The sequence below is a fragment of the Bubalus bubalis genome, chromosome 1 (assembly GCF_019923935.1).
Source record: "Bubalus bubalis isolate 160015118507 breed Murrah chromosome 1, NDDB_SH_1, whole genome shotgun sequence".
Classification (NCBI taxonomy): domain Eukaryota; kingdom Metazoa; phylum Chordata; class Mammalia; order Artiodactyla; family Bovidae; genus Bubalus; species Bubalus bubalis.
In genome coordinates, this window is record NC_059157.1 from 37,242,424 (window position 1) to 37,267,000 (window position 24,577).

Here is a 24,577-nt window from a genome sequence, read left to right on the forward strand (position 1 = left end):
GCTGTCTCAGCTCCTGCTGCGGCTGAGGCCAAGAGCACCTGAGATGCAGTCCCCTAGGCGGGAAGGAGAGACACACGGCCTGCAGGGCATTTATTACTGGATGAAGGAACCACCGTGTTTTTAAAAAATCTTATTTGGTTTATTTTCCAGAATAAATACTGCACTCTTCCTAGGCCTTCTAAGAATTACACTTGCACTTGGAACCATGCCTGTGACCGGGTGCTGACAGCTCCATCACAGGCCTGTGTTGTTTTCACCTCCCCCAGGACTGTATGCCACCGTGCACAACAGACCAGTTTGACTGCGTAACTTCCCCTTCAAAGGATTTGGTGGCAAATGGGCAAAAGAAGAATAGAGAAGGGGGGAAGTACACCTACCAGCGTGGTGACTGTCAGCTTGGCTTTGTTGTCAATAAGGACTCAATTCCTATTAAGGGCCTGCTGGCTGTACAACCTTGGGAAAGCCCCTTAACACAATATAGACCAAAGACACATAATATGTCTTTTGTCATCCTAATGTTATTGATCAGAGATATAGTAACACATTTTTAGAGAGTAATACAATGAATATTCCTGAATGTTAGTTCTCTTATTAGTTGAATTCAGGACAAAAGCATTGGGTTCAAACAAAACTAAAATCAGAAAATGCATATAAACTTGCCCAGCACAAAGCAATTTATATATTAATATTTCCTTCCTTGCAGATGTGTGTCCTTTCCTGCCCTTCACCACATCCCTCTTATTATTAGATTCACTTAAATTTAACAAACATTTATTTGATGCCAGGAGTACAGAAACACAGATGCACTAATATATCTGCTCTCCAACAACCACTGAAGAATTTCACCTGGATTTCATGTAGGAACTTCGTCATCAAGGTAATGATGGTAACAACCATTAGTGAGACACTGTTAGGCTCCTACATGCAAGTTTGGAAAAACTGCTTCTACTAGGAATAAATGATGGTGCTCCTTTTAGACATGGATTCCTGATCAGGAAGGTGAAGGGAAGAAGCAAGGCCACAGAGCTCCCGCCCTGCAGAACTGGGGCTTCAAGGCAACTCTGTCTCCCTCTGAATGCACCTCTGCACTGTGGCACATCCTCTCCCAGCCTAAAGCCAGGTTGAAAACCTTCCTCCCTCAAACCTACTCCTTCCTCTCTATTTCCAGTTTCAGAGAAGAGAATCACAATCAATTCAGCATTCCAAAAGGAAATTTGGTACTTTTCCTTGGAACTGCCTTTTTCTTATCTCTTGCTTCTCATCATTAGCTAAGGTTTCTTCATTTATGTTCTTCATATTTTAAAAATTTGCTCTTATTTTCAGACACATAACTTCTACTTTTGGAAGTTTAAGGTCCCATGATCTCAAACTTGGGTGGCAAAAATAAATCATTTCTTTTTGCCCAGTGAAAGATCTCATGTCCAAGGTGGAATGCCCCTTGTTAAGGAGAAGCCAAAAATGTTTGCCAAGGGAACTAAGATCACCCACGCTGTTGTCATCAAGAAACTGAATGAGATTCTACAGGCACGAGGCAAGAAAAGAACTGATCGTGCAGCCCAGATTGAGCTGCTTCAGCTGCTGGTTCAGATTGCCTCTGAAAACAACCTAGGAGAAGGTGTCATCATCAAGATCACCATCACCGCTTCTCTTTATGACTACAACCCCAAACTGGCCACATACATGAAGCCTGAGATGTGGCAGAAGTGTCTGGACTGTATCAATGAGCTGATGGACATCCTGTTTGCAAATCCCAACATCTTTGTCGGAGAGAACATTCTGGAAGAGAGTGAGAACATGCATAATGCAGACCAGCCACTGCATGTCCGTGACTGCATCTTAACTCTGGTGGAACGAATCGATGAAGAATTTACCAAAATAATGCAGAACACTGATCCTCACTCCCAAGAGTACGTGGAGCACCTGAAGGATAAGGCCCAGGTGTGTACCATCATTGAGCATGTGCAGCGCTACCTGGAGGAGAAGGGCACCACTGAGATCTGCCTCATCTACCTGAGGCACATCCTCCACGCCTACTACAAGTTTGATTACAAGGCCCATCAGCGGCAGCTTACCCCCGCTGAGGGCTCCTCAAAGTCTGAGCAAGATCAGGCTGAAAATGAGGGTCAGGACTCAGCTGTGCTGATGGAGAGACTGTGCAAGTACATCTATGTCAAGGACTGCATAGACTGAAACTGCACATGCACCATCCTCTGCCATATCTCCCATCATGCCTTGCACTCCCGCTGGTACCAGGCCCGGGACCTCATGCTCATAAGCCACCTGCAGGACAACATTCAGCATGCAGATCCACCAGTCCAGATCCCATACAACCACACCATGGTGCAGCTGGGCATCTGTGCCTTCCCCCAAGGCCTGACCAAGGATGCACACAGTGCCCTGCTGGACATCCAGTCAAGCGGCCAGGCCAAGGAGCTTCTGGGCCAGGGTCTGCTGCTGTGCAGCCTGCAGGAGCACAACCAGGAGCAGAAGGTGGAGCGGCGCCAGCAGGTGCCCTTCCACCTGCACATAAATCTGAAACTGCTGGAAGGTGTTTACCTGGTGTCGGCCATGCTCCTGGAGATCCCCTACATGGCCGCTCACAAGAGTGACACCCGCTGACGCATGATCAGCAAGCAGTTCCATCACTAGCTGTGGGTGGGCAAACAGCAGCCCTCTCTGGGCCCCCTGAAGTCCATGAGGGAACATGTGCTTCCTGCTTCCAAGGCCATGAAGATGGGTGACTGGAAAACCTGCCACAGTTTTATATTTAACTTCTAGAATGTCAATGCTTCTAGAATGATCCTTCTATTTTTTTTTTGCTCTGTGGCATGTGGGATCTTGGGGCTTCTCTGGTGGCTCAGTGAGAAAAGAATTGGTCTGCCAATGCAGGAGAAGCGGGTTTGATTCCTGGGTTGGGAACATCCCCTGGAGAAAGAAATGACAACCCATGCTAGTATTCTTACCTGGGAAATCCCATGGACAGAGGAGCCTGGTGGGCTTCAGTCTGTAGGCTCCCAAAGAGTTGGATATGACTGAGCAACAAAGCAACAACAAGATGCTGGGTCTTAGTTTCCTGACCAGAGATCAAACACATGCCCCCTGCATTGGAAGCATGGAGTCCTAAGCACTGGACCGCCAGGTAAGTTCTAAAATGATCCTTCTAACACCTAGATTTGCATTTGACCATGTCCCTGTTTCCTGTGTCTGTGGCTCCTCATCTCCATCCAAGCAACCCCAGCTCCTTCCTCACGTGCCATGTTCAATTCCCAACTGGGTGGCTCTCTGTGCCTGATGTGAACATTCTTCTCTGTCCCTCTGGCAAACACTGAGGCACACTCAGGACTCACTCAAGTGCCATATCCTCTATGGACACTCGGCTAATCTCCAACTAGAACCTTCCACCCCTCCTCCCAGTCCTGCTGCACTGTGCGGGGGTTTGAGTAAAGGGTGGCTTGTTAAATGCCCCCCCCCCCCACCTCCTGGAACACTGTCCCTTCCTTGGAGTCAGGGATGGGGACTTTTTGGTCTTTGATTTCTAAGTCAGTCCAAGGTGAGCAACTAGTACAGGCACTTAGTGAGTGTTTAGTAAAACAAGAACCATGTGAGTCAGTGAAGAGTATTACGCATGTATCCTGTTCTATACTGGATTAGGGAGGTGGGGGGCCACAGGCTTCATGCAGGGTCTGTAACACTCCAAGGATAAGACTAGGTCTTCCAAACAGCCTGTCTACATGACTGAACAACAGGTCAAGTTTAACGGGTGAGTTAAGCCTTGTCTTCCTTTTTTCCTCATTATTCCTTTGTGGAAATGAGAGAGTTTATTTACCTGAATAAATTAAACTTGCTTTGATTCTCCCTTTGTGACAGTGAAAACTGTTAATGGCCAGAGCTCTGAAAGGGACCGGATAATTCTACAAATACTTCTGGAGACATATTAACCCAGCTTCACAGAGGACCCTGAGGATACCACCCTGAATGTTTACTTTACAAAGCTCTGCCTGGAAAACTGAGGTGGATCTCCATGTGTTCAATGAGAGATCATTCATTATACTCCTTCAATGGGAAGAGCTAATGGACTTCCCTGGTGGCTCAGATGGTAAAGAATCTGCCCACAATGTGGGAGACCTGGGTTTGTTTGATCCCTGGGCTGGGAAGATACCCTGGAGAAGGAAATCGCAACTCATTCCAGTATTCTTGCCTGGGGAATTCCATGAACAGAGGAGCCTGGTGGGCTACAGTCCACGGGGTCACAAAGAGTCGGACATGACTGAGGGACTAAACACACACACACACACACATACACACACACACACTACTTCAATAAAAAAGGAAAATAAAAAGGAACATCAGAGGTCTCTGTTAAATGGTAAAGAAAACTGCTGGTTTTGTTATGGCTCTTTTCAGTTGAATGTCAAAGAAACCGACTGCAAGGGCTTATTCAAACAAACACTGATTTTTCTCTCATTAGAGCCACCCTGGCAGGAGACAGAGAGGACTAGTGAGGCAGTTTCATTAAGTCAGCAGTGACTCAGCTTCCCCTTTTTTTCTTTCTCCGTCATCATCATCATCACCACTGGGGTTTTATTTCCAGGTCTTAAGGTGGCTGTTCCACCTCCAGGCGGTGTGTGCACTTTACAGACAGAAAGGAGCCTCAAGAGCAGAGGGAACAAAATGTGTGGCTTTTTTTTCCCCCTGGCTCTTTTTCTCTTTTTGACTCCACCAAGTAGATGGACCTCTCCCTGGCTAGAATACATCACAGAGCCACATAGACTGCAAGGAAATCTGCAAGAAGAAGCATAGTGGACACTTGGCATCTCTGAACAAATCATGTTTCTTTTCATGAGAAAGAAGGGAGACAGGAAATTGTCACAAATCTATTTTCCAGTTGTGCAACCAATAAAGAAGAAGTACAGCTGACTCTGCTCTGACCTTATGGCATCTGTTCCTGTTTGGGTGACAGACAGGGACACTGAAAGAAGCGTGTGCCACTCTTTAGGCTGACTGCACAGAGGCCTGGAGCTTCAGGCGCTGGAAGTGATATGTGGGCCCTGGCACAGCCCTGCTTTCTGCCCCTCCCTGCCAGCTGGCTCAGACTATAGAGACTGTAGCCTGGATCCTCTTACCCAGGCCCCATTTCTCTGCTCTGAGGTCCCTCCCCCTGCAATTTCTTCTCTATACTCCTCTGAGAATAAATATTCTAAAATACCAACTGGTTGTGTCACTATGTGAATCTCTCTTATAAAGCTCAGCTCATTAGAGAGCTGGCTCCTCATTCCCAGCTCTCCTCCACAGCCTCCCTTTCAGGATGGGGCACCTTGTACGTTAGCAAATCTGGCCAGATGGGAGAGCTTTCAGATTCAGCACCTTCCTAGTCTGGGCCTTCGGTCACCCACTTCCTTCACTTGAACCATTCTTCATCTTTTTCCAACTTTCTTGCCTGCACAGTCCCAGAAAGATGTGACTTTCTGCAAGAAAACCTCTGATTCCTGGGGTATGAAACTTTGATATGCTTCTTGGACATCCAGGAGTGTGAAGTCAAGTGGGCCTTAGGGAAGTATCACTACGAACAAAGCAAGTGCAGGTGATGGAATTCCAGCTGAGCTATTTCAAATACTAAAACAGGATTCTGTTAAAGTACTGCACTCAATATGGCAACAAATTTGGAAAATGCAGCAGTGGCCACAGGACTGGAAAGGGTCAGTTTTCATTCCAATCCCAAATAAGGGTAATGCCAAAGAATGTTCAAACTACCATACAATTGTATTCATTTCACACGCTAGCAAGGTAATTCTCAAAATCCTTCAAGCTAGGTTTTAATAGTACGTGAACTGACAACCTTCAGATTTACAAGTTGGATTTAGAAAAGCCAGAGGAAACAGAGATTAAACTGCCAACATCCATTGGCTCACAGACAAAACAAGGGAATTTCAGAAAAACACCTACTTCTGCTTCATTGACTACACTAAAGCCTTTGACTGTGTGGATCACAACAGACTAGAAAATTCTTAAAGAGATGGGAATACCAGACTACCTTATCTGCCCCCTGAGAAACCTATATGCAGGTCAAGATGCCAACAGTTAGAATGGACATGGAACAATGGACTGATTCAAATTTGGGAAAGGAGTGCATCAAGGCTACATATTGTCACCCTGCTTACTTAACTTCTATGCAGAGTACATCTTGCAAAATACCAGGCTGGATGAAGCATAAGCTGGAATCAAGATTGCCAGGAGAAATATCAATAACCTCGGATATTCAGATGACACCACCCTTATGGAAGAAAGCAAAGAGGAACTAAACAGACTCTTGATGAAGGTGAAAGAAGAGAGTGAAAAAGATGGCTTAAAACTCAACATTCGAAAAATGAAGATGATGGCATCTGGTCCCATCACCTCATGGCAAATAGAAGGGGAAAAAGTTTAAACAGTGACAGATTTTATATTCTTGGGCTCCAAATTCATTGCGGACAGTGACTGTAGCCATGAAATTAAAAGATGCTTGCTCCTTGGAAAAAAAGCTATGAAAAACCTAGACAGCATGCTGAAAAGCAGAGATATCACTTTGTCCACAAAGCTATAGTTTTTTCAGTAGTTGTGTACGGATGTGAGAGTTGGGCCATAAAGAAGGCTGAATGCCAAAGAATTGATTCTTTGGAATTGTCATGCTGGAGAAGACTCTTGAGAGTCCCTTGGACTGCAAGGAGTTCAAGCCAGTCAATCCTAAAGGATGTCAATCCTATATATTCATAGGAAGGACGGAAGTTGAAGCTGAAACTGCAATACTTTGGCCACCTGACATGAAGAGCCAACTAATTGGAAAGACCCTCATGCTGGGAAAGATTGAGGCCAGAGGAGAAGAGGGTGACAGAGGATGAGATGGTTGGATGGCATCACTGACTCAATGAACATGAGTTTGGGCAAACTCTGAGAGATAGTGAAGGACAGGGATGCCTGGCATGCTGTTTTCCACTGGATTGTAAAGAGCTAGACATATCTTAAGCATTGAACAAAAACAGCAAAGCAGCTTATTATTTTCCAACTAAAATTTAAGCTACTTTAAAAAGCAGAACCTTATATATGATAGATACCAAATTATTTGTTGATATTGAACATAGGAAAGGCAACATAGTCCAAATAGCACTTAAGTCTGAGCACATGGCTTTGGGCCCTGTTCTCAGATCTGTGCCTAATTAGCAGGATGACGTTGAGTGATTTCACCTCCTCTGTTTGGTTTTCTCATCTACTTAACGCATGGTATTACCAAGTTCGGTGCATGTCAGGTTTGCATGTCCAGTACCTACTCCTTCTTCTGATGAGAGCATCCTTGTTTCTGATATGACACAAACTCCTCTCAGGTGCTCAGTCACGTTTTTTGAGTGAGGTGAGATATCCAAGCCTTGTAGATCAGTATGTAACTCTTATGGCACTGAGGTCTGTTCCAAAATCAACAAGGACCAAGCCAAGTCAATAAAAGTTGATTGTGGGACATTTGGTAAAACTATTGAAATGCACAAATAGCTCTCTTATTGCTACACTTGAGGAGGAGGAAACCTGGAATTTCTGTGCTCATGAATGGACAGAGCCTGCTTGAATGAAGCCATAACAGAAAAAAAGAGAGCAGTGAAATGAAAAAACAATGAACTCAGATGCCCTTGTTTGAGCCATTGGATCTCTTGACACCCAAAGTCAACATTATCCAATCATTATCCAGCTATTTGGGCTTCTATCAATGGAAATATTCCCATTCCCCTCACCACCACTTATCCCAGTTCGAGTCGGTTTGATGTCAGTCATAATGTAAACAATCTGGATTTCATGACAACAAGAAACATATTTCTTTCATATATATTTTGGAAGAACTGGTAGACCTTTTTAAGAGTCTTTACTATGTCCATATGTTTTCCCTCCACATTTGGAAATTCATCCTAAATATGAAAAGGACTTTTTGACAAAGAAGGTAGAAAACTCCTTAAAATCAATTTTTGTTTCTTAAAAATCATTGTATATACACAGCACTTGGCACAATGTTTAACATAAATTACTTGTTAAATCAATCAACCAACTAGATAATACTAACTAAAACTGTTTATCATAATGCAAAAAACCCAAATGTAAAATCTGTAGGGAAATAGTTCACACACACACACACACACACACACACACACACACATACACACATTTTATGGTCTACTCTACTGTCATTGGAGAAGGCAATGGCACCCCACTCCAGTACTCTTGCCTGGAAAATCCCATGGACAGAGGAGCCTGGTGGGCTGCCGTCAATGGGGTCGCTAAGAGTCGGACGCGACTGAGCGACTTCACTTTCACTTTTCACTTTCATGCATTGGAGGAAGAAATGGCAACCCACTCCAGTGTTCTTGCCTGGAGAATCCCAGGGAGGGCGGGGCCTGGTGGGCTGCCGTCTATGGGGTCGCACAGAGTCAGACACGACTGAAGCAACTTAGCAGCAGCAGCTACTGTCATTAAGATACAGAGGATTTGTAGTACATGGACGACTAAGTATGACATAACGTTAAGAGAAACAAATTTGGAAGCTTATATTTAAAGCATAAGCATATCTATTTTATTAAAGGCGTATTCCAGAAGCATAATCCAAAAATGCTAATGGAACAGCATGAATATTTTTTCTTTCTCCCACTTTTCTATGACTACCAAAATGTATTAACATGTTAACATATGACAGTTTTAATATTGAAAAAAATAAGCACCTAAAATATCTGATTACAACCATCTGCTCACCACCTTTACAATTCTATCATTCTATGATTCCAAGAATTGCTCAGTCATCATGGTTTACACAAACCTCATTGTTTTTGTAAGTGGGGAAAATTTAGTAGCAAAATTAAAGGACAAAGCTGACAGAGTTATTAGTCTCAAGGAACTTGCATGTCCTTTGTTTTTGTTTTTTTAACGGTTGTTTCTGATGCTTTCCATTCTTGTGAAATCAAACAGAAATGAAGTTGCTACAGAGACAAGGAAGGGGTCATGTGCTTTCTTGGAGAGATCCTTTTACTTGATTCAAATGATCACAAATGGTGCCCACTGTCTTCATATTCTCTGGCCGGACCAGAATCCCTCTGCATTTCCCTGGTCAGTTTTTTCTCCCCTTCTTTCTAGCAGCCACCTCTTGACTACACTTACTTATCCTTTCTTACAGTGTGTATCCAACCCCTGCCATGCTGCTCCCTTGCTCCCCTGACCTCGTGATAAAAACCTCCTCTGTGACACATCCATGCTGAACTTCATTCAGTCTTCCCCAGCCCTGTGTCCTCTTGCTTTTGGAGTATTTTTTTTCTCTGCCTGCTTCCCTGGCAAAATTTATACTTATTATTCTATTTCCAATAGTAGCAGTTCCCAACCTTTTTGGCACTGAGGACCAGTTTTGGGGGAGACAATTTTTCCATGGATGGGTGGGGGGATGGTTTGGAGATGATTCAATCACATTACATTTATGGTGCTCTTTATTTCTATTATTATTACATCAGCATCACCTCAAATCATCAGGCATTAGATCCTGAAGGTTGGAGACCCCTGAAGTATAGGATGTCTTTCTCTAAAAAGCCTTTCTTGACCCCTGCAATGGCAAGTGTTGCCTTACAATTGTTCCTTTCAGACCCTTGGGCTCCCTGTCCATAGCTCTGACCACATGTTATTATTTAAAACTAGCAGGTCATCCATGATGGAATGCAACCCTGGTGATCACAAACATAATCTGTATTTCTGTCTTGCATGTAGTCATTGTATTTGGTGCAGAGCTTGACACGTATTAATTATAGTACTTTGTAAAATTAGAAAGAAAGGGTGGTTATCATACACTAGTTTAACAGCATAACCATAATTAAAAAACTGACAAGCAAGTCTTCTGGTCCCAAACTTATTCCATTCAGTGTCACTCTGCCTTCCTTGATTTCTCAAGTGGGCTGTTTTCAACTTTTCAAAGTAACTCATATAACATTATGCCTCTTTTGCTTTAAACTACAGACTTCTGAGATATGCTTCATCGGTTTCTACAAGTGGAAAAGAAGAGAGAGTGGGGGGAGGAAAGGACAAAGGAGAAAAGGAAGAGAACAATAAAACAATATGTTTAGAAAGATCATGTCTTTGGAAGATCAGTATTTCCTTGTTGATCATATCTCTTTGGTAGCAGAAGGCTATGGTACAAAGCCCCTTTTATTAAAAGCAAAAACTATAATATACAAACATACTTATTACTGACTTCAAATCACTGGATCGGAAGTTTCAGAGAGGAATTTATGAAAATATTTTGTTTTAAAACCATGTTTGTTATGATGTTAGTAAACTGTGGTCATTTATGAACTTTTGTAGAAAAGAGTAATATTCAGAAACTAAAACAAACAAAAGAAACGGGAAAACTAAAAACCGGAGTTCTTTCATGCTCATCCTTTTGGTGCCTTTCATATACACAGATGATAAGAGCTTCTAGACTGAGGAGTCAACTGTCTCAAAAATTAACAAGGGATTCATAAAAAAGAGCAGAAAACAGGTGATATGAAAAATCTCTATAATGATCCAGCATTGAATCATAACAGATGGTAACTCCCCATGAAATGGTAGACTAAAAATAGGAAAAACAAAATAAACTTGAACAAGTTTAAGGAAAGCTGAGAATCTTTAAACTCCATTAAAAAAAAATAACAATAATCAGACTTCAATCCAATGTGAGTTTATTTATAAGAGATTTGGTTATCTCAATAAATAACTTATTTTAAAGTTTCATATCATTTGACTGGATCTCTGCTATAGTATTTGTATTTTAGGGAAAGAAAAAATGCACAAGCTGCAAGATATGATGAAACTATTTCACTTAACATTTACTTTCTAAACAACTTGATGAAAATAATGATAAATTTTACTTCAGGGATTTCTGGTGAGCAGTTATGAGGCTGAGCTCAGCAAATCAAATGGTCTGTAATTGGGCCATGACCCTATATGCTCTTGCTTCACTGGAGGGAGGAAAACAAGTTGAGATCAATATTTACACATAGAGAAAATTTCCTAAATACTTGGAGTTTTTTTTTTTTTTTTTTCCAATGGTTAATTCGACCACACAATGCTTTTTTAAGTTCTGCAGTTGTAGAAGAAAAATGTATGAATCCACAGATACTTGAAGAAACATATCAAATTAAAAACAACCTGTATCTTCAATGACTGATTTTATTGCCCAGATTACATAGTATAATCACTGTCAATAAATGAATACTAGTCATCATGGAGATCAGCAGGGTACTCAGTCAGACCTTGAGGGAGTTCTTTGAAGATGGTTTCTAGAGAGAAATGGATCACTCTAAAGAACTGGTTAGAAACCCATTTTAGAGTCAAGTATAAATCATTCTTTAACTTAAATAAAGGATTGTTTTCAATTTTATTGTTTTTATAGGGATGTAGAAATATCTAAACCACTTTTGGAGCAAGCTATATCAGTGGTCAAACTCATCTAGTTATAACAGATCCCTTAATGATCCAGTTAACAAATATTGATAAGGCATTTTTATGTGTTAGGTGGTATGATAAAAATAGAAATGTAAGACATGGGTTCTGTTCTCAAAGAATGTACACTTTAGTTAGGTGAAAAAGAAGAAACAGGTGAAAAGCTAAATAAAGATCTGTATTTAGAAATAATATATGCAATTATGACACTTTTGAATTTTTAGCACTACAATGGTTTAATGATAGAATCAAAGATACTTTCTCCTTCCTTCTCAGTGTTTCATCTTCCACAGTGTCAGTTTCTTCCTAAAGTGGTTTCCCCTCATGGTGGCAAGAAGGCTGAAGAAGTACCAAATGTCTCATTTGCTTAGTGCATCATCCAAAAGGAGAAAGAGCAATGGTGTCTGCAGGTTTGACCAGGAGAATGAGGAACATTCTAGTCCAGAAGACCTTCATATACCATTGGTCTGAATCAATTCAAGTTTATTTCTGAAGTAATCACCTTGCCTAGAGTAATATGCACTGATTGGCTTAGACGTAGATTTTCTGAATTTATCTCTGTGGCAAGGAGGTTGTAATCAGCCTAGAGACAGGAGGTGGCTGAATCCTGTGCCTCATTCTATCCCTAAGACCATGGAGATTTGGATGGAAAAGATGTTCCAGCAATAACTAACACAATGCCTACTTCTTTTTTTCTCCAACTCTCTCTCTCACTCACTCCACCCGCCGCCCTCCCCCCCCACCCACACACAGAAGCACACAATCTTATACACACTTTTCAAAAACCCCTACAACCTACAGGGAAATATTTAACTCTTCCCATAGGATAACACATTTTTGTTTGCTGCATACAGATCCATTTGCAAGATCTCTTGGTTACATTCCATCCTCTTCCTTGTGTTGTCTGAAACTTTCTAAGGTCCAGTAATCTATGGGTAAGAGAGATTTTTTTCCATCCCTGTTTTTTCAAATATAATCATGGTAAAAGAATAGGAAATGCCAAAGAAAATTCTCCTTTGAAAAAGGAGAAAATGGGAAATAACAATATTCAATATTCCATGGCACAAAACATATACTGCTGTCCAGAAAAAGCAAGGATTCCCTTTTCCTTGCAATGGAGTAAGTTTTTGATCAGACAGTGGCTACTCAAGAAGCTGCTTTCTGGGACAGTCTTCCTTGTCCATGGTCCTACGTGGCCACACCAGGGAACAAGGTCCTTTCCAGGCAATGTACCACCTTAGCAGTCCAGTGGAACTATGTCAGGCTTTGGGGAGACTGCTTAGGGGGATGAAGGAAGCAGTGATTGGGGAAGGAGAATAAGATGGTGAAGGAGTAGGTGGATGTGGAGTGCATCTCTCTCCATGGATACATCAGAAATACACCTTCAGACACAGAAGTGCGTGCAGAACAACTGTGAGCAGACAGGAGTACCTGACCAGTGGAAAAGAATATATAGAACCACGCAAAACTTGGTAGGATGAAGGAACTAGGGGGAAAAACAGGAGTGTTACTAGGACTGGACCTGCCTTAAGTGGGTAGGGGAACTGAAGCAGGGGTCCAATCCCCACGTCGGGGCAACAGTCTGAGTCAGAGGAGAAACATTTAAGGATGAGAGTGAAACAGCTGATCTGTGGTGGCCTAAATGGAATGAGAATCAGAGAGTCCTTGTTGCAGCCATACATACACTGGACAGGGACACAGGTCCCCTAGAAGGTGCAGGAACTGAGAGTTGGAGTTTAAGGATTGTGGAGCAACACCAGGGTGAGGGTGCTGTTGACCAGGTCCTCATTGGGACAGAAGCAAGTCCTCCAGGGCAGCCTCAAGAGCAAAACCCAAAGGACAACCCACATGCAGAGGTGGAAATAAAACCACAGTTGAAACCCAGGGGCAGTGTGGCTAAGGAAGAAGACCTGAAAGCTTCCCACCAGCTGTACAAGCTTCAGATTAAACCCACACGATAAACTAGGCAGACTCTATGTCTATGGAATGTATAAAAAGACAGTGAGAGCTCCCACAAAAGAAAATGCACTAGTTCTGATAGCTCTGGACATTGGAGGCAAGAACACACAGGAGTAGGACCAGATTAGAATCTGAGCTGCCCCCACAGCAGGTCCAGAGACCAGCACAGTTTGGCGGGCATCCTAGGGAGGTCTCTGACAGCAGTGACTCAAGAAAAACATTTATTATTCTTATGTTTTGGCTTGTTCTGTAGATTCTACTGGATTTTTTTTTCTTTTTTCTTTTTCCCTTTTCCTTTTTTTACCCCCTGTGTTGTAGTTGTTGATTTTATTGGCACTATGAAATCTAATTAAACTCTTGAGTTTTTTTTTTCCAGTCACACTTCTTATTGTTGTTATAAAACTCTGCCTTTTCATTGGGCTTTTGCAGTTCTGTGTAGTCTTCCTTTCTTTCTTTCTTTCTTTCTTCTTCCTCTTTTTTAATTTTAATTTTTAATTTTTTAAGCCTATTATTATTATTTCTACATTTATTCCTTTGCTTGCTTTTCCTACTGTTCTTTCCCCCTTGCAGTTAATCTTTAGTGTATATAAATCTTCTTTATCTACCTCTATATAACTCTGCATATCTATTATTTCTTTCCTTTCCTCTCAACATATTTTTTATTTTAGTTTTCATTGCTTTATTCCCCACTTGGCACCTTGTTTTAGTTTTGTTTTCCAATTTGTGCTTTACTTAGTTTTGTTCTTAACTGGTACATATAATTTTTGGTTTCCTTTGTTCACTGGGTCAATCTATTGTACTTTATTTTTGTTTGACTGTTTTGATTTTGCTTATGGGTATATATGTATATTCCACCATTTTAATTATAATTTTTCTGGTTTTGTAACTGCCATTTGCTGGGGGTTCATCTTTGGTTTCTCATTTCTGGTATTGTTTTAATCTCATTTAATGTCATAACAAACCATTTGTGGAATCTTTGTTCCTGACCAGAGATCAAGCTCTGAGCCTTTGGAGTGGGAGCACTAACTCCAAGAACCTAGACTACCAGAGAATTAAGTCTAGGGAGTATCAAATAGTGAGAACTCACACAAAGGAAACCACTTGAATGCAAGACACAGCATTACCCAACCACCAGTAGCACCCGGTGCAGGAAGCCTCATATAAACAACAAACAAAACAAAAATTCAAATCCAATCATCAGCAGACAGGATTACCACCTCACTCAACCTTGCCCATCAGAGAAAGGAACAAACAAACAAAAAACTCAGCACAAATTTCACCCTATATAAAGCTTACACAAACCACTGGACCAACCTTAGGAGGGCAGAAAACAAAAGGAAGAAAAAATTCAACCTTGAAGTCTAGGAAAAGAAGACCTCAAACACAATAAGTTTAAAAAAAAATGATGAAAAGGCAGAGAAATACTACACAAATGAAGGAACAAACTAGAAACACAGAAGTCCAAATAAATGAAGAGGAAATAGGCAAACTACCTGAAAAAGAATTCAGAGTAATGATAGTAAAGATGATCAAAAATCTTGAAAACAGAATGGAGAAAATGCAAGAATCAATTAACAAAGACCTAGACAAATTAAAGGATAAACATACAGAGGCAAACAACACAATTGCTGAAATTCAAAACACTCTAGAAGGAATCAATAGCAGAATATCTGAAGCAGAAAAATGAATCAGTGAGCTGGAAGATAAAATGGTGAAAATAACTTTTGAAGAGCAGAATAAAGTAAAATGAATGAAAAGAACTGAGGATAGTCTCAGAGACCTCTGGGACAATATCAAACACATGAAATTTGAATTATAGGGGCCCCAGAGAAAAAGAAAGGGTATGAGAAAAATTTTTAAGAGATTACAGTTGAAAATTTCCCAAACATGGAAAAGGAAATAGTCAGTCAAGTCCAAGAGGCACAAAGAGTCCCATACAGGATAAACCCATGGAGAAACACACAAGGACACATACTAATCAAGCTAACAAAGACTAAACACAAAGAAATAATAATAAAAACAGCAAGGGAAAAGCAACAAGTAACATACAAAGGAAACCATATACATTTAACAGCTGATCTTTCAGCAGAAACTCTCCAGGCCAGAGGGAATGGCAGGATATATCTAAACTACTGAAAGGGAAAACTCTACAAGTAAGATTACCATACCTGGAAAGGATCTCATTCAAAATTGATGGAGAAATAAAAAGCTTTTCAGACAAGCAAAAGTTAAGAGAATTCAGGGCCACCAAACCAGCTTTACAACAAATGTTAAAAGGGACTTATATAGTCAAGAAATACAAGAGAAGAAAAAGATCTACAAAACCACCCCCAAACAATTAAGAAAATGGCAATAGGAACATATATATATATATATATATATATATATATATATATATATACATACACACACACACACACATATATATATATATATATAATTACTTTAAATGTAAATGGATTAAATGCTCCAACCAAAAGACAGACTGGCTGAATGGATACAAAAACAAGACCCATATATATGCTGTATACAAGAAACTTGCTTTATGCCTAAAGACACAAACAGACTGAAAGCGAGAGGATGAAAAAATATTTTCCATGCAAATGGGAAGCAAAATAAAGCTACAGTAGCAATCCTCATATCAGACAAAATCAACTTTAAAGAAGATTACAAGAGATAGGGAAGGACACTACATAATGATCCAGGGATCAATCCAAGAGGAAAACATAACAATTGTAAATATCTATGAACCCAACATAGGAGCACCTCAATACATAAGACAAACACTAACAGACATAAAAGGAGAAATTGACAGTAACACAATAATAGTAGGAGACTTTAATACCCCATTCACGCCAATGGACATATCATCAAAACAGAAAATTAATAAGGAAACACAAGTCTTTTTTTTTTTTTTTTTAAACTTTACATAATTGTATTAGTTTTGCCAAATATCAAAATGAATCCGCCACAGGTATACATGCGTTCTCCATCCTGAACCCTCCTCCCTCCTCCCTCCCCATTCCATCCCTCTGGGTCGTCCCAGTGCACCAGCCCCAAGCATCCAGTATCGTGCATTGAACCTGGCCTGGCAACTCGTTTCATACATGATATTTTACATGTTTCAATGCCATTCTCCCAAATCTTCCCACCCTCTCCCTCTCCCACAGAGTCCATAAGACTGTTCTATACATCAGTGTCTCTTTTGCTGTCTCATACACAGGGTTATTGTTACCATCTTTCTAAATTCCATATATATGCATTAGTATACTGCACAAGTCTTGAATGATACATTAGATGAGATGGATCTCATTGATATCTTCAGGACATTGCATCCAAATGCAGAAGAATATACCTTCTTCTCAAGTGCACATGGAACATTTTCCAGGATGGACCACATCTTGGGTCACAAATGAAACCTCAGTAAATTTAAGAAAATTGAAATTGTATCAGGCATCTTCTTTGACCACAGTGCTATGAGACTAGATATCAATTACAAGAAAAAAAACTGTAAAAAAAACTTAAACACATGGAGATTAGACAATACTTTCTAAATAACCAACAGGTTACTGAAGAAATCAAAAGGGAAATCAAAATTTTCTAGAAACAAATGACAATGAAAATATGACAACTCAAAGCCTATGGGTTACAGCAAAAGCAGTTCTAAGATGGAAGTTTATAGCAATACAATCCTACCTCAAGAAACAAGAAAAACATCAAATAGACAACCTAACTTTATACATAAAACAACTAGAAAAAGAAGAACAAAAAAAAACAAAATTAGTAGAAGGAAAGAAATCATAAAAATTAGAGCATAAATAACTGAAAAGGCAATGAAAGAAACAATAGTAGTAAAGATTAATAAAACTAAAAGCTGGTTCTTTGAGAGGATAAACAAAATAAACCTTTAGTCAGACTCATCAAGAGAAAAAGAGAAAAGAATCAAAAGACAAAATTAGAAATGAAAAAGGAGAGGTTACAACAGACAATGCAGAAATACAAAGGATCATAAGAGACTATTATGAACAACTATATGGCAATAAAATGGATAACCTGGAAGAAATGGAACAACCCAATGACAAGCACTGAAATTGAAGCTGTGATCAAAAATTCCCCAAAAAACAAAAACCCAGGACCAGATGGCTTCACAGGAGAATTCTACCAAACATTTAGTGAACAGCTAACCCTATCCTTCTAAAACTCTTTCAAAAAATTGCAGAGGAAGGAACACTTCCAAATTCATTCCATGAGGCCACCATCACCCTGATACCAAAACCAGACAAAGATAACACACAAAAAAGAAAACTATAGGCCATTATCAATGATAAACACAGATGCAAAAATTCTCAACAAAATTTAAGAAACAGAATTCAGCAACACATCAAAAAGTTCACACACCATGATCAAGTTGGGTTTATTCCAGGGATGCAAGGATTCTTCAATATATGCAAATCAATGCAATACACCATATTAACAAATTGAAAGATAAAAGCCATATGATAATAGACATAGAAAAAGCCTTTGACAAAATTCAGCACCCATTCATGATTAAAACTCTTCAAAAAATGGGCATAGATAGAACCTACCTCAACACTGTAAAGGCCATACATGATAAGCCTACAGCAAACATTATTCTCAATGGTGAAAAACTGAAAGCATTCCCCCCAAGATCAGGAAAAAAACAATGGTGTCCACTTTCACTACTATTAGTCAACAAAGTTTTGGAAGTCCTATCTATAGCAATCAGAGAAGAAAAAGAAATAAAGGAATCCAGATTGGAAAAGAAGAAGTAAAGCTCTCACTACTTTCAGATGACATGATACTGCACATAGAAAACCCTAAGACAGTATCAGAAAACTACTAGAGCTAATCAGTGAATTTAGCAAAGTTGCAGGATACAAAATCAGTACATAGAAATCACTCACATTTCTATATATTAACAGTGAAAAATCAGAAAGAGAAATTAAGGAACCAATCTCCTTCACCATTGCAACAAAAAGAATAAAATATCTAGGAATAAACTTACGTACAGATACAAAAGAACTGTACATGGAAAATTATGATGCTAATGAAAGAAATCAAAGACAACATAAACAGATGGAGAGATATTCCATGTTCCTGGGTAGGAAAAATCAATATTGTGAAAATGACTATACCACCAAAGGCAATCTATAGATTCAGTGTGATTCCTATCAAATAACCAATGGCATTTTTCATAGAAGTAGCACAAAAAAACTTCACAATTCATATGGAAACACAAAAGACACTGAAAAGCCAAAGCAGTCTTGAGAAAGAAGAATGGAGCTGGAGAAATCAACCTGCCTGACTTCAGATTATACTACAAAGCTACAGTCATCAAGACTGTATGGTATTGGCACAAAAACAGACATACAGACCAAAGGAACAAGATAGAAAGCCCAGAAATAAACCCATGCACCTATGGGTACCTTATTTTTGACAAAGAAGGCAAGAATATAAAATGGGTCAAAGACAGCCTCTTCAATAAATGGTGCTGGGAAAACTGGACAGCTACATGTAAAAGAATGAATTACAACACTTCCTAACAGCATACACAGTGATAAACTCAAAATGGGTTAAAGACCTAAATGGAAGTCCAGAAACTATAAAATTCTTAGAGAAAACATAGGTAGAACACTCATTGACATAAATCAAAACAAGATCCTCTATGACCCACCTCCTAGAGTAATGGAACTAAAAAAAGTAAACAAGTGGGACCTGATTAAACTTAAAAGCTTTTGCACAGCAAAAGAAACTAGAAGCAAGGTGAAAAGACAACCCTTATAATGGAAGAAAATAATAGCAAATGAAACAACTGACAAAGGAAAAATTTCCAAAATATACAAGCAGCTCATACAACTCAATATTAAGAAAAAAAAAATCCAATCAAAAAGTGGGGAAAAGACCTAAACAGACATTTCTCCAAATAAAACATACAGATGGCTAAGAAACACATGAAAAGATGCTCAACATCGTTCTTTATTAGAGCAATGCAAATCAAAACTATAATGATATATCACCTAGCAACAGTCCAAATGGCCATCATCAAAAAGTCTACAAACAATAAATGCTGGAGAGGGTGTGGAAAAAAAGGAACACGCTTGAACTTTTGGTGGGAATGTAAATTGATACAGCCACTATGGAAGACAGTATGGAGATTCCTTAAAACACTAGGAATAAAACCACCATATAACCCAGCAACCCCACTCCTAGGCATATACTCTGAGGAAACCAGAATTGTAAAAGACACATGTATCCCATTGTTCATTGCAGCACTATTTACAATAGTTTAAACATGGAAGCAACCTAGATGTCCATTGACAGATGAATGGATAAAGAAGTTTGGTACATATACACAATGGAATATTAGTCAAGTCATAAGAGGGAACACATTTGAGTCAATTCTAATGTGGTGGATGAACCTAGAGCCTATTAGACAGAGTGAAGTAAATCAGAAAGAGAAAGATAAATATGATATTCTAATGCATATATATGGGATCTAGAAAAATGGCACTGAAGAATTTATTTGCAGGGCAGCAATGGAGAAACACACATAGAGAACAGACTTATGGACATGGGGAGAGGGGAAGAGAGAGTGAGATGTATGGAGAGAGTAACATGGAAAGTTACATTATCCTATGTAAAATAGATAGCCAATGGGAATTTGCTGTATGTCTCAGGAAACTCAAACAGGGGCTCTGAATCAACCTAGAAGGGTGGGATAGGGAGGGAGATGGGAGGGGTAACAATAACCCTGTGTACAAGACAGCAAAAGAGACACTGATGTATAGAACAGTCTTATGGACTCTGTTGGAGAGGGAGAGGGTGGGAAGATTTGGGAGAATGGCATTGAAACATGTGTAATATCATGTATGAAACGAGTTGCCAGTCCAGGTTCGATGCACAATACTGGATGCTTGGGGCTGGTGCACTGGGATGACGTAGAGGGATGGAATGGGGAGGGAGGAGGGAGGAGAGTTCAGGATGGGGAGCACATGTATACCTGTGGCAGATTCGTTTTGATGTTTGGCAAAACTAATACAGTGTTTGAGGTTTAAAAATAAAATAAAATTTAAAAAAAAAAAAAGGGAGGGGATATATATATATACCTATGGCTGATTCATGTTGAGGTTTGACAGAAAACAAAATTCTGTAAAGCAATTATCCTTCAATAAAAAAAATATATTTTTTTTTTTTAAAAGGAAAGCACTGATTGGTTTCAGTCAAGTTTGAGGTTTCTTTGGTGAATTCAACTCACTTTACAACACTGTCAGCATTGGTCTATTTACTTCTGGTAAAGACCATGACCTAGAGATTGAGTTGACCCCCAGCCCACGAGTCTGTGAATTTTTGTCCTCTGTGGGGATGCTGTGTGGTAACAGGCATGTGCACAGCCCATTTCCCCTGACTGTCCCTTTAACAGACTTAACCTCATCTTGCAATATGCCTCAGAACAAATGGAAAAATAGCCTCTCATAGGGGGATGCTGCTAACTTTCCACTATCTCCATGCTATATCCCAGGCACATCGTCAGGGTGAGATTGAGCTCTACTTTCTTTGGTTATTGGGTGCTTTATAAAGGTACCTAAGAGACTGGGGTGTCTACAGCAATATTTTCTTTTATGTAAGATTTCTACCTGTCCACCTCTGATTACATGGACTCCAGTTTGGGATAAAGTATTTGGCTTTTCAGTCCAGTTCAGTTGCTCAGTCATGTCCAACTCTCTGTGACCCCGTGAATTACAGCACACAAGGCCTCCCTGTCCATCACCAACTCCCAGAGTCCACTGAAACCCATGTCCATCGAGTCGGTGATGCCATCCAGCCATCTCATCCTCTGTCATCCCCTTCTCCTCCTGCCCCCAACCCCTCCCAGCATCAGGTCTTTTTCAATGAGTCAACTCTTCGCATGAGGTGGCCAAAGGACTGGAGTTTCAGCTTCAGCATCAGTCCTTCCAATGAACACCCAGGACTAATCTCCTTTAGGATGCACTGGTTGGATCTTCTTGTAGTCCAAGTTACTCTCAAGAGTCTTCTCCAACATCACAGTTCAAAAGCATCAATTCTTCAGCACTCAGCTTTCTTCACAGTCCAACTCTCACATCTATACAAGACCCCTGGAAAAACCATAGCCTTTACTAGATGGACCTTTGTTGGCAAAGTAGTATCTCTGCTTTTTAATATGCTATCTAGGTTGGTCAAAACTTTCCTTCAAAGTTCAAACTTAAATTGAAGAAAGTAGGGAAAACCACTAGATCATTCAGGTATGACCTAAATCAAACCCTTATGATTATACAGTGGAAGTGAGAAATATATTTAAGGGACTAGATCTGATAGACAGAGTGCCTGATAAACTATGGATGGAGGTTTGTGACATTGTACAGGAGACAGGGATCAAGACCATCCCCATGGAAAGGAAATGCAAAAAAGCAAAATAGCTGTCCGAGGAGGCCTTACAAATAACTGTGAAAAGAAGAGAACTGAAAAGCAAAGGAGAAAAAGAAAGATATAAGCATCTGAATGCAGAGTTCCAAAGAATAGCAAGGAGAGATAAGAAAGCCTTCCTCAGCAATCAATGCAAAGAAATAGAGGAAAACAACAGAATGAGAAAGACTAGAGATCTCATCAAGAAAATTAGAGATACCAAGGGAATATTTGGCTTTTACACTCTACCAAATTTCAAATTACAATTCGTTAAGCACTACAGATGATTGTTTGAAAACAGAGTACACTTTTTTTTTTTTTTTTTAAGCAGAGCTATGTACGGTTTTGACTCTAGCCCTTCAGATTGATGGAATCAAGATTGCCAGGAGAAATTATCAATAACCTCAGATATGCAGATGACACCACCCTTATGGCAGAAAGTGAAGAAGAACTAAAGAGCCTCTTGATGAGGGTGAAAGAAGAGAGTGAACAAGTTGACTTAAAGCTCAACATTCAGAAAACTAAGATCTTGGCATCTGGTCCCATCACTTCTTGGCAAATAGATGGGGAAACAGTGGAAACAGTGGCTGACTTTATTTTGGGGGGCTCCAAAATCACTGCAGATGGTGATTGCAGCCATTAAATTAAAAGACGCTTACTCCTTGGAAGGAAAGTTATGACCAACCTAGACAGCATATTGAAAAGCAGAGACATTACTTTGCCAACCAAGGTCCGTCTAGTCAAGGCTATGGTTTTTCCAGGGGTCATGTATGGATGTGACAGTTGGACTATAAAGAAAGCTGAGTGCCAAAGAATTGATGCTTTTGAACTGTGGTGTTGGAGAAGACTTGAGAGTCCCTTGGACTGCAAGGAGATCCAACCAGTCCATCCTAAAGGAAATCAGGCCTGAATATTCATTGGAGGGACTGATGCTGAAGCTGAAACTCCAATACTTTGGTCACCTGATGTGAAGAGCTGACTCACTGGAAAAGACCCTGATGCTTGGAGAGATTGAGGGCAGGAGGAGAAGGCGACGACAGAGGATGAGATGGTTGGATGGCATCACCGACTCGATGGATATGGGTTTGGGTGGACTCCGGGAGCTGGTGATGGACAGGGAGGCCTGGTGTGCTATAGTTCATGGGGTTGATAAGAGTCGGACATGACTGAGTGACTGAACTGACTGACTGACTTCAGATTGATCTATTTTAGATTAATCCACTTTCTTTCTTCAATCTTTTTACTGAGAGTCAAAAGAAACAGCTAGCACTCTAAAATTCTGATTTTTACTATAAATTATTTTAATGTTACAGCTAAAGCATGTGCTGTTAGCCTTGGCATCTCATGGACTACAGTTTACCAATACTGTTTATCTACCACACAACAGGGTCTAGAACCCCACACCTTTCCAGCCTCTTCTTCTAGCAGACGACATCTTCACACTTGGGTTTGTTACATGGCTCACTCCAATCTAAACCCATATTTCTAACTTAGCCAACTTACAGAGATTTTATCATGGAAGACAATACAAGAAAACAGAGTGTTTCAAAATCCTACCCCTGAAAGGAAGATCTTGCATCCAAGACAACAGATCTGTGAGAAAATGAACAGGAGTCATCAACTAAATCCTGACTGTTCACCTTCAGGTTTGAAAAAGTCCTGTTAAGTTAGAGAAAGTGAAGCAGGCATGTGAGAGTCAAAAAGCAAGTAGATATGGTATCCTGTGCACTAATTTTTTAAGTATAACATCATACACTTAATATACATAAAATATGTACATATACTTAATCTACATCATATACAAAGAAATTTCATAGGAAAATAACAAAATAATAGTACATGAGGGAAAAGGTATTATAGACAGATAGGAAGCCAGTAGAAGAACAAATTTGCAGGGGAGTGGGAATTTGTACAAATGCTTGTTCTTAATCTGAAAAAAGGATTGATAATGATCAACTAGGTTTTAGAACTAACACCCCAAAAGGCTATCCTTTTAATGATAGAGGACTGGAATGCAAAAGTAGGAAGTCAAGAAATACCTGGAATAACAAGCAAATTTGGCCTTAGAGGACAAAATGAAGCAGGGCAAAGGCTCATAGAGTTTTGCCAAGAGAACGCACTGGTCATAGCAAACGCCCTCTTCCAACAACACAAGAGAAAACTCTACACATGGACATCTCCGGATGGTCAACCCCGAAATAAGATTGATTATATTCTTTGCAGCCAAAGATGGAGAAGCTCTATACAGTCAGCAGAAACAAGACCGGAAGCTGACTGCGGCTCAGATCATGAACTCCTTATTGCCAAATTCAGACTTAAATTGAAGAAAGTAGGGAAAATCACTAGACCATTCAGGTGTGACCTAAATCAAATCCATTACGATTATACAGTGGAAATGACAAATAGATCCACGGGACTAGATCTGATAGACAGAGTGCCTGAAGAACTATGGACAGAGGTTTGTGACATTGTAAAGGAGACAGGGATCAAGACCATCCCCAAGAAAAACAAATGCAAAAAGGCAAAATGGTTGTCTGAGGAGGCCTTACAAATAGCTGTGAAAAGAAGAGAAGCAAAAAGGAAAGATATACCCATTTAAATGCAGAGTTCCAAAGAATAGCAAGAAGAGATAAAAAAGCCTTCCTCAATGACCAGTGCAAAGAAATGGAGAAAAACAATAAAATGGGAAAGACTAGAGATCTCTTCA

At 40.0% G+C, this 24,577-nt stretch overlaps 1 pseudogene; it reads left to right on the forward strand.

Annotated features, from left to right (window-relative positions):
• The first annotated feature begins 1,431 nt into the window (after positions 1-1,431).
• Positions 1,432-2,778, forward strand: LOC102408943 (annotated as a pseudogene).
• Positions 2,779-24,577: the final 21,799 nt, after the last annotated feature.